Here is an 11,252-nt window from a genome sequence, read left to right as displayed (position 1 = left end):
GCCGAGTCTCCTCACTACAGCCAAATGCATTATTGAGGAGAGTACCGCTGCTGCTCACGTTGCAGGCTTTCATGTCAATAACTCCAGCAAAAAATAGCCTCCGGTCAAAAACTCTGATGCGCTCAAATCTCCTGTCCCTCAGTGTGAAGCTTCTCAGAGCTGGCCTGCACAGCCCCACCCCCCCACCCCCCCACAGACCACTTCAGCTTCAGCTTCAAACAAAACGATTTTACGCCACAAACTATGAACCGTAAACTCTCCCTCACATAATGACTTTGATCCCCCTTAAGGTGAATATTATCGTGTTATCGTGGAGATTTGTTATCTTCGACAAAAGTCTACAGGGAGGACTGCGAGGATTTTGGCGTTATCTGGAGAAAGAAAATATACCTCCTCGTTAATGGTTTGCCGCACGCCCGAAAATACCGCCGTAGGCAAATTAGCGCTTGGCGTGAAGGGCAGGTGTAAGTCGAGGAGGTCACGCCAACGAAAGAACAAACAACAGAGGGCATTGTGCATTAACTCGCATTCTTCTGGGGCAGATCGCCTCGCAGGAAACTGCCACTTATTTGTAACTGACTGGAATGACGATAGCGCGGGACGCGGGGACGCTGATGACGACCAGGAAGTCTTTTTTTTTTGCCAGTTACGCTGGCCCCGGGGAGCCTGACGTGCTGTGCGCGCTGTGTGTGCATGCGAACTGGCCTCCGGTGCCACGGCGGAATGCGCCCGCGGGGATTACCCTGCCTGTCAGGGGCGTGGCTCTATCAAAAGAGGATAGACATCTGCATGGCTGCGCTTATCAGATTAGCGTTCCTCTGCGGCTGGAAGACACTAAGTGTGGGCGTGCGCGCATGTGGGTGTGTGTGCGTGAGCGTGGGTGTGTGTGTGTGTGTGTGTGCATGTACGTGCATGAGTGCATGTGTGAAAGTGAGGACGAGTTTCTCGTTGTTTACTCCTTTGGCACAGACATCCGTTTTTAAAATCTCCTGCCGCACGCCCCAGCCACGGGCTACACCTGGCCTGGACCTTAAAGCTCTCGCTTATTTATATAGCCGGGGAAGGAGCCAATCGCGTGAGCCGTGTGCCGCTCCTTCGCCTGCTTTTCCGTCCGCGTGCTCTTAATGCCGTCCCAGCGAATGGGAGGGGCTGACTGCAGGCTCCTGGGCCATTAGCGGGGGACGCGGCTTCAGCCCAGGTTGAGCGGGACGGCGAGCGCGCTCGGTTCCGTTTCGGGGCGACGACCGCAGCAGAGGGCGCTACGTCCCCTGAGGGCGGAACCGCTTTTGAGACGAAGGGCCGAGAACAAGCAGGAAGTGGAAAAGGCCGGCTCAGGGGACAGCGAGGGAAGGCTGCCAAGGCATGTCACAAGACCGAGGCCTGCTCTCTGACCACATCAATAGCGCCGTGCCGGCACCCTGTTTACACAGGGCAGTTTACTTCCGCGTGCCGTAGTTCCCTCTGTTCTCCCTTACAAGGAGCAGTGAAACTGTAAAACAAGCAGGCATCGCCGGTCATGGGATGTAATGCAGTATTGATCCATGGCCAGTGCAAACATCTGCTCCATCTTTACAACAGGGAGTCAGAGGAGAGGAGAGGGGTGTGGCTCTACTCTTGCGTGCTTGTGAGTGACAGGTTCCCACGTCCACTGAGGAAGGACCATCTGAAAACACGGGTTGTGGTTTGGGGGGTGTGTCCAGTTGTGCTTTTGAAAACAAACAGTTGAAATTTTCAAAATGTCCTGCGTCTGGGCTTATAGGAATCAGAACGCGGGCTTCTGTTTGTTGAGGGAAAGTACCCCGCAAATACATCCAGTTTGACTTGAAATGCAAGAGAATCAGAACTCTTCAGGACTTCGGGACAAAATGGCTCGTTACAAGTACAAGTGGCAGGAATCCACCTGCAAAAAAATGTGTCTGTTAAAGGCCCACTGCAGTTACTGCATAAACTTGTGACCACATGCAGAGAGAAGCGCGGTAGGATTCCAGGAACAGCCTATCACATGGTGTTCCTCATTCTTTGTCAACAACACTATGTTGGAATGGAGATATCCCAGAGGTTGAGACTAAAACCCAGGGCTGCTTGTCCTTGATTGCTGGTGATCAGGAAGCAGTCACATCAGGATCTTAAGACAGGTTTGCCGCAGGAATCCTTTGACAAACCTGTCAATGACTCAGCATACCGGGCTGGAGCAGACATGACAAGGGAGTGACATGAAGGATCTCACAAAGCCTGCAATCTGTGTGATTCTGAGCCAATCCCCACTTTCCTCAATGGGGAATAGGTGACAGGGTGTACGTCAAATGGCTGCGGTCTAATGAGAACTTTAATGAGTAGAACATCATCTCATCAACAAACTCACACCTTTGCTTAAAATAAACCCAAAAACTCTACACAGCCCTCTGGCTATTTGTTCAGACAAGTTCACGAGAGCTAATACTGTATGTGCTTAAGAATTATTTAAATTACATATAGAAGTAGGGTTAATCTCACAGAAGTAATAAAGATATAAAAATGTGTAAACCACTGAGTGTTTAGTTGGCCCTTTGCAGTGTTTGTTTTTTTCAAAATTCTATCACTCCATTGCTTTCAATTACCCACAGTGACTGTTACATCAGCTTCCAAATGTTCAGTTAAGAACATTCTAATCACATATTGTGATCTTTCCACAGCCCCAGAGAATGTACTACTTTCCATGCTTTTACAGGCATTATTGAAGACTCATGTTCAGCAATAAGATACCGTATGTATACGTTCCTCTGTGCATAAAAAGTCCCCCTTGTGTTTACAAATAGTACTGCATTAAAATAAATATATATTTAGACGGTAGGGCTAATCTTATTTCTCAACGCAGCACAGAGGAGATAAGTTGATAAACTCTTGAATCTGTTTCCCATTCTTATTCAACAGCTGGCACCATCACTTATCACATAGACACAAAATCTTTCCTTACAATCAATGGCAAGGTGGAGATAAGGTCCGGCTCTAACATCCACTAAGCACGTTATTAAAAAGCAGTATCAAATGACTTTTGCTTTATGGTATTTGCTCACCAACAATTACCTTGTCCAGAAATGTGTGTTTTACAAGTTTTAGTGCGTGTGGTATTTTTCCTACAACGGCAAACTGAAAGTGCATGTGTACACAGTAAATAGTATCCTTACCAGTTCGTATATACACAAGATGCAATTGAGCACGAACTCAGAGAAACAAGCATGATATACTGCGGCATATTTTTTATTTTTTTCATTTTTAACCAAAGCAAACCCGTGCGCACCGAGCAAATTGAATTTTTACAAACTCGTAAAAGCAGACGGTAAATATGAGCGCGAGCCGAGTGAAATATGCCCCGCGCAGCACTCTGAAGTTCAGCTCCTTTAACTTGTCACCGCGGCTTGTAAATCGCCGGCCGATCGCCTGGCGGCCAGATGCGCCGTGTTTACTGTTTACGGCGGCCGCGGCGTTTCGTGTGCCCGACGCCCCGAGGGCCCTGTGTACATGTAAAGCGCGCCGGCGTGGAGTCAAAACAAGGCCGCGCGCTCCGGCGCGGAGAGCGGGCCTGGCGGTACCGGGAGCACCCGCCGTAAAGGCCAGCACTAAACGTCAGGATCAAAGGCTCAGCTCCCTTAATCCCCATCATGCATTGCAACAAAAGTAATAAAAAAAAAAACAGGTGTCTTGGACACGCGTTTGGGGAGTTGATGGGAGCAACAAAACCGCCCCCCCGCCCCCCCCCTCTTGTGACAGGTGCGGAGGGGGCGCGGCCCAAAAATAAAACGCGCTCCGCGGCGTTTCTGTGGCTGGGGGACGGGAAGCCCGCCCCCCCCCCCCCCCCAAGGTCAAGTGCAGCACAACCCCCCACTGCCTGCACCTCTCAGACGTGACTTACGACATCTTTACCACAGAGGCATACCCCCAGCCGTTAGCCACATTATGGACTTGACCTTCAGCTCCATGGCGACCTTGAGAGGAGGCAGGCGGTGATGGACAAACCAAGCCAGTGGGCTTGCAGAGAGATGCACGGCTCTTATGACACAAATGCTGGAGCAGAAATACAGTGATGCTTTTAGAGAGTACGCACACTATCCTATAACACACGTACTGGCCTGCAAACTTGCACACTCAGCCCTATACACACGCGATCACCCACACACACTTTACGCCTGCTCACACACTCATACAAATGCTAATACATTCACACGCATCGCCCGGCACGCGCTCACAAGCTCAAACACCATACTCACACACTTAAGCTTGCCCTTATGCATGCATGCACACAGACACACATCTTGAATATGCTTGCACTCGCACGCTCACACACACACGCTCACACACACAGAAATGCACACCGGCCCCCAGTTTGCCTATCACAATACTTGGTTTTTGAACAAGCTCATTGAGCCTTTGGCCATATTGCATTTTCCGACGCGAATTCCCAAAGTGAATCTCGCTCTTTTTTTTCTCATCCCGTGCAGGCTGTTTGGCCGAGTTGCCATGGCTGTCGGCGACGGCTTGCGTCCGGTCGCCATGGCGGTGTTTTGTGTTGCGACCGTAGCGACGATGGCAGGCGCACCTTCGCCAGGGCACATTCCTCCCAGGCTGCCTCCTCCGAGGCCGCGACGGAAACTTCCAGAGCCTTCCGTGTAAACACCGCCGATCCGAATCGCTTCGGCCCGCCGGGTGACTCCTCCCATACAGCCCCACACAGGCCGGCAGGAAATAAATAAATACTGGCAGCGCGCTCGTCCGGCGGCCCGAACGCTATTTGGGCAGCCGGGTACGACGGGCGGGCTGTTTGCAGCGCGGCGGATTGCTGGGGAGCCGCGGGAGGACGGATCGAGCCGCTGACTGAAGCGGCGAAAGGAGATACGGCGAGGCACGTGACCGAGCGCTCTCAACAACAAACCGGCGGGGCGGAGGGGGAAGAGGCGCGCGGGCTTTAGCCGCGCCGAGTTTCCGTTTCCCCCCCCCGGGGAGGTGAGGATCGGGGCTATTTTCTTCACACTCGGATTCAAAGATTGGCCTGCGCCAATTCCACAGAGCGATGGCCCCTGGAATCCCCACTGGCAGAGAGCAATAACAGCCTGTAACCGGCTGTGAGGCGCGGGAATTCCAGAGCTCGCTGGGGCGGCGGCGGCGACAAAAACCAAACACCGCACCTTTCACGTGAAGGAGAAATCGATACCGCACACGCTGATTTACTCCTGCCCTTTTCGGCCCCCGCTCTGGCTCTTAATGTCATTTATAGGTCTATTTCTAAACGCAGACGCAGTCTTTTACTGGGGGACGGGGGGATACAATTACCTCCAACATTATAAAACTGGCCAAATAACCCCCACAATAATACTGCATGATGATGAAAAAAATATATCATTTAATAAAAATGGGGATTTAATGATTTGAATGAGATATACTGATCAGTAAGGCCGCGTGTTTGTCACAGAAGTTGTAGGTGCCGCGGATTCTGTGACTTTCCACATTTTTTGCCATTTCGTTTGCTTTTCGCGCTTTCCGGGATTTTTCGACACTTTTGAATGGTAACTGTCTGTTTGCATAGGCCTACGCATTACCAATAGCCTGTTGACAAATGCTGGGAGAAAGTGCAACAGTGTATACAGATTTTGGAATGTGCTGTGATCTAGATTCTCTTCCTTGTCAGTTGTTGCAATCAGATGTTTGTTGGCCCCTATCAACAGTGTTGGTGCTCCTTCCCCGGTAACGGTAACATCAGCGACAACACATGCTTATCAACGACTCAAACCTCACAATGTAAAACGTACTGTACCAACAAAAAATGTAAAGAAATAAAAACGATAACCATGCTTTATTGTAGTAATGCACTGAGCATGCTCTATTTGCAACAATGTTAAATTAAGGGCAAAACATCATGTTCTTTCTTTCCATGATAGATCGAATTAAGCAAGAAAAATGCAGCAGTTTACAAATGGATTTCACTGGTAGGCTTTTCCTAGCCAGCAGCTGCATGTTGATTTTTTAAAACTTCAAGCACTTGTTGCTTTTGCTAGTTACTCATGCTATTTCAAACTATTAATTAATTAAAATTTCAGTTTTTTTGTGATTTTCAGCAACTTTGCTGTGATTGCTCTGCGACTTCAGCAAATATTTCCTGTCACAAACATCCATTTTTACTGATCAGTAATCTGTAGTATATTCCCCTTAGAATTCACCAGAAATAATCATTTCACAGCTGTTCTTTTTAAAAAAATTCTTCCAGGGGGCATGGCCCCCCTAGAGGGTTTTAGTTTTAGTTGCTGGGGTCTATGCATTTCAACCCCCCCCCCCGCCCCATATATACAAACTTGCGCAGACTAGTACAGTAGCTCGTTACAGCCACCATTCCAATTATTTCTGCATTTACTGCCTTGGGCCTGAAACAGGATTGTCTCCTAGATTTCAAGATTACCAGACAGTGAAGCAACAAAGATGCTTCACTTCATTCTGTTTTGCAGGAGGCAAATTTACCGGCCCATCGCCCATCACATTCACGCACACTTAATGACTGGCAGAAGGACGGTATAGCCAATAGCACTTTCAAGGTAAGATGGCAGACAGGCCTTGACTACTAGGCCTCTCCCAATATCCTTAGCATGGCTGGCCAGAAATCCATGGGGTTTGTGGGAGACACAGGCCATGTGCAGGTCACACTATGGAAGTGCGGGGGCAGGGTTTACGGTAAGCAGGGTCGGGGTTGGCTCGGTTGCAATCGCTGTGCAATGTGGAAATGAGAGTAATAAGACCAATGGGGAAATAAATTGTCCAAAAAACATAAAGCAAAAATGAACATTTAACGCTAAGGAAACTGAACTTCATTATTTTAACTTGGAAGCACTATGCAATAAAAATCGTGTGGTACTTTAATTCAGCCTTTGCGAAACTTCGTTATTTTAACTTAGTAGTAATATGCAATAAAAATCGTATGCTCCTTTCATTTAGCCTCTGTGAAAGTGAAAGTGTGCCTGTGTTTGCAAGCCCAGAAAGCAGAAGTCAGCGTTCAGACGGACCGCCCGCATACACGCTGGACATGTGACCCTCGCCGGGCTGAAGTGTGTGAGCCTGCCTAGGTTCAGCTCAAACTCTGCCCTGCAGTTCATCAAAGACGTCCTGAGAGATGAGTTTTATTGTCAGGAGCTGAGATACGAGTTTTTATTGTCACGTGCTGAGAGACGATTTTACTGGCTGAGAATCGTGCGATTCGCCCTCGGGAGCCTGTGTCTGTGTCTGTGTGTCAGTCTGTCTGTGTGTCAATAATGGGGATGGGGGAGGAAGGGCAAAACCGGGCGTGATGGCCGCTGACAGGCTCTTAGCTGAAGGGTCATGACGGCAGCCCCCCCCCCCCTCCCCAAAGGCATGTAGGCACTTATTCCTTTTATGGCTGCCGGATTCGAGGGAAGCGTCTGACAGCTTTGAGGAAGTGCGGGACGACAGGGGGAGCAGCGGAAGGTCAAAGGGTTTACCATCGTGAGCATGAGGGGTGGGTGGGTGGGTGCTCGGGGGCGGGGGGGTTGTTGCCACGGTCACTTTGGCCGGCCCCCGCCACACCTGATCGCCCGTGCATAGAGAGCCGTGCCGCACGAGCTACATTCACATGGGGGGGGGGGGCGTTTCCACGACAGCACCGTGTCGGTTCAGGAGCTCACAGGCAGGTCTGTCTGTCAGGTCCGTCCTTCCGTCCGGGCCCTGTCTCTCCACTCCTGCATTCTCGCTGCTGACAAAAAAATGCGCATATTCTATGTCTCCCTCCAGAGCCGGCTGCTGGAACGAACACCAAGGCTGCCCAGTCCTGTTCCAGGAGTTCTACTGTCCTGGTTTTCACTCCAGCCCTCACAGAGCACACCTCGTTCAACAGCGACAGATCTCACTGAGCTGCGAATTAGTAGAATTCAGGTGCGTCAAATTAGTGTACAAATGAAAACCAACAGGATGGTATATCTCCAGGGACAGGATTCGCCAGCCCTGCTCTATGCGGTCCTTTCGGGCCCCAAACATCCCAGGGCCACACAATTCAAGTCAGTTTATTTATTGATTTTTGCATGCTGGAGTTCATCGGGGCCACAACAGCATTCTTGTTTAGGGTCACCAAAATCCTACGGCTGGCTCTGTTCCCCTCTTTCATCTCATCTAGTTCTTCTTCAGGAAGGAACGCAGAATTTTTTTCCTTCCGACAGCAGATTTTATTATTTTTTTTGTCGTTCTGGGTTTTCCGCAGAGCACACTCCGCTGTCACGTGGAAGATGCGGACAAACACACGGCAGCTCGAGTTCAGCGGATCGAGAGAGCAAGCTGGATCAGGCGCGCGTTCCTACCAGGTCTCAGCTCCCAACAAACAGCACGGACACGACACAAATGCACACACAATCGCAGCAATGCGATTACACAAGAACACCTGACCTTCTCTCCAATTGCTCAGAAACGAACACACACGCACGCCGACAAGAGAGAGGCAAATTTAGTAATGTTTAGCAGCCTGGGACTCTGCGTGTTATAATAAGCCGCAGCGCGTATGCAGCTTCATGCCGGTCGGGTTTCAATGCGGGCACGCAGCACGGCCCGGGGCATTAGCGATATCCAGCACACGTAACCGCCCCCCCCTCCAGCCCCCCGAAAAACGACCTCGTCGGAACGGTCACGCGGAAGGGCGGCGATGACAGCGACGAGCCCCGATATTTTTATTTTTTTTTTCTCGCGGGAAGCGTTTCGCGTCGGCAGCATTCCGGGCCGGTGGTGTTTTTTTCACGAAAACAGCGGCGGGAAGGGGCCCGCGCGGTCAGGCCCGCCCCCGAGTCGGGCGGGGCCCACATCGTTTTGCGCACCCCCCCCCCCCCGCCCCCCCGAGAGCGCTCGGAGAAAAACAAGGCGGCCCTCGAACCGGCGTGCGGCGGGAATGGCGGGGGGGCGGGTAGGCGGAAGGCGCTCCGCGGAGGCGAAATGTGACGTCCGGGCGCCACATGCCGAGGATGGCGAGAAAGGCGGAGACCCACGGCGGCTTGGCCCAATCTCACAGGAGGGGGGGGAAGACATTCGGCTGGAAAAAAAAAACCCCTCAAAGAGAAGCGGTAGTATCCCGTGACAACTACAGTGTGTCGCCATACAGTAAGAATCCTCATAGGGGCTACACTTAAACCGCGCCGGCCCCTCCCCCCCTGGAACCACGCGCCGCTCAAACGTGCCGCCGCCGCGCAGGAAGAGGGACGGCGTTCGGGGGCCGAGAAAACGTGATTACTCACCGCGCGCGGCGGGCGCAGACAGAAGAGCTTTCTGTTAATCAATACGTAAACACATCGCCCCCCCCCCCGCCCCCCACGCCGAGACCCCCGCAAGGACAAACCGCTACATCAGCTCAGCATAAACCACGGAGGAGAAGCCGCGCCGCGCCTCAGATCTTTCCATCGTAATGAAAATCCCGCCGCGCTTCATAAAGTATGCAGAGGTGCGCTTAAAGACGCAGCAGAATTAGGTTTCAGGGCGAGGGAGTCGGCAGTGCCGGGAAAAGAACAAACTGTACGCGGGATCAGCCAGGAAGGCACTTCAGCGTGTCAGGATTATAAGTTATTGTGAGGGACTTTTATATATTTAAACTGAATTCGTAACGTCTATCAAATTCTGACGTAGATAAATCAAAATAAAAGCGGGTTCCCGAATGAAATGCCATTATCCCCAGAGCATTGTGGAGCCATTGTGCCTACCCACAGGCACTCACACAGGAACATACAAACAGACACATAAACATAAATGAACATTCACACACTCACTGAAACATCCACTCTCTCTCACACACACACACACACACACACACGCAGACATAAACATAAACGAACATTCACACACTCACTGACACACACACACACACAGTGGCCCTCACGCTCAGACTCAGCCGCACGCCCACAGGCCAGCAGGGGGTGTGGTGAGCGGGTCCACTCCAGACGGCAGGCTCTGTAATTAGCAGCGGCAGGCTGGGTCAGCCATTGTTGAGGCTAAATTGGTGGGGGAGCAGCAAGATCAGCTGACTGCTCTGAAACGCGGCGACTCCGGAGCTATGCTGCTTACCAAATACAGCCGTGGCTCGCGCCGTGTCCTGTGAGGCCGCCGCTATTTCTGTTCTCCATCCCACCTCACGCTAACACTGTCAGGAAAGACTCCACCGCACAAACATACGCAAACATACGCATATGTACATACAGTTAAATACTGTACATACATACACACATACACACACAGATACACACACACACACAGATACATACATACACACATACACACACATACACATACACACACAGATACATACATGCATTACACACACACAGACACACACATACATAGATAAAAGCATACACGTACACACACACATATACATACATTACACACACAGACACACATATATACATACACGCACATATACATACATACATACATACACACACACAGATACATACATGCATTACACACACACAGACACACACATACATAGATAGAAGCATACACATACACACACACATACACACACATACACACACACACACAGATACATACATGCATTACACACACACAGACACACACATACATAGATAAAAGCATACACGTACACACACACATATACATACATGCACACATAGACACACATGCACACATGCATACATACACACACACATATACATACATACATATACACACACACACACACACAGGGTTCCCTCTGCTTACAAGACATTATTTTCCAGGACATTTTATGTGAACACCAGTAATACACACACACACAAACACACACACCATTTAGCCTTTTTCAGCAGCCATACCTAAAGCATAGAAAAGCAACCAGCCTCGAGTCTCTAAGTCCTGCTGCTGCCAGAAACCCTGCATTATCAGGTTAGGCTGCGGAAGATTAAGCAGGCTGCCACCAATTTTAGTGCCTGAAAAATTAAAACATCTCAAATTGCTACTGTATTACAGCCTCCCAGGTGGTCAGCCAGCACTACAAGGCGATGAATCTGTTCTGTGCTCTTATGAGATGAGCTCCCCCAAGAGGCAAGCCAGACAAACAGCTGCACCGCCTGGAGCCTCCAGCAGGGGGAGACCACGATCACATGGAAACCCTTCTGCCTAAGGCCCAAGAGGAGAGCTATTTTTAGGCCATTGAAGAGAGGAATTTATTTATAGAGCTTTGAGTTCTGCCACACAAACTGGAGGGGGCTAATGCAGCAACTTCCCCCACTGACAGCCAACCCACACCGGGA

Source organism: Anguilla rostrata, chromosome 3 (assembly GCF_018555375.3).
Source record: "Anguilla rostrata isolate EN2019 chromosome 3, ASM1855537v3, whole genome shotgun sequence".
Taxonomy (NCBI): Eukaryota; Metazoa; Chordata; class Actinopteri; order Anguilliformes; family Anguillidae; genus Anguilla; species Anguilla rostrata.
The sequence above is the reverse complement of the archived record's forward strand: the minus strand, read 5'-3'. Positions refer to the sequence as shown.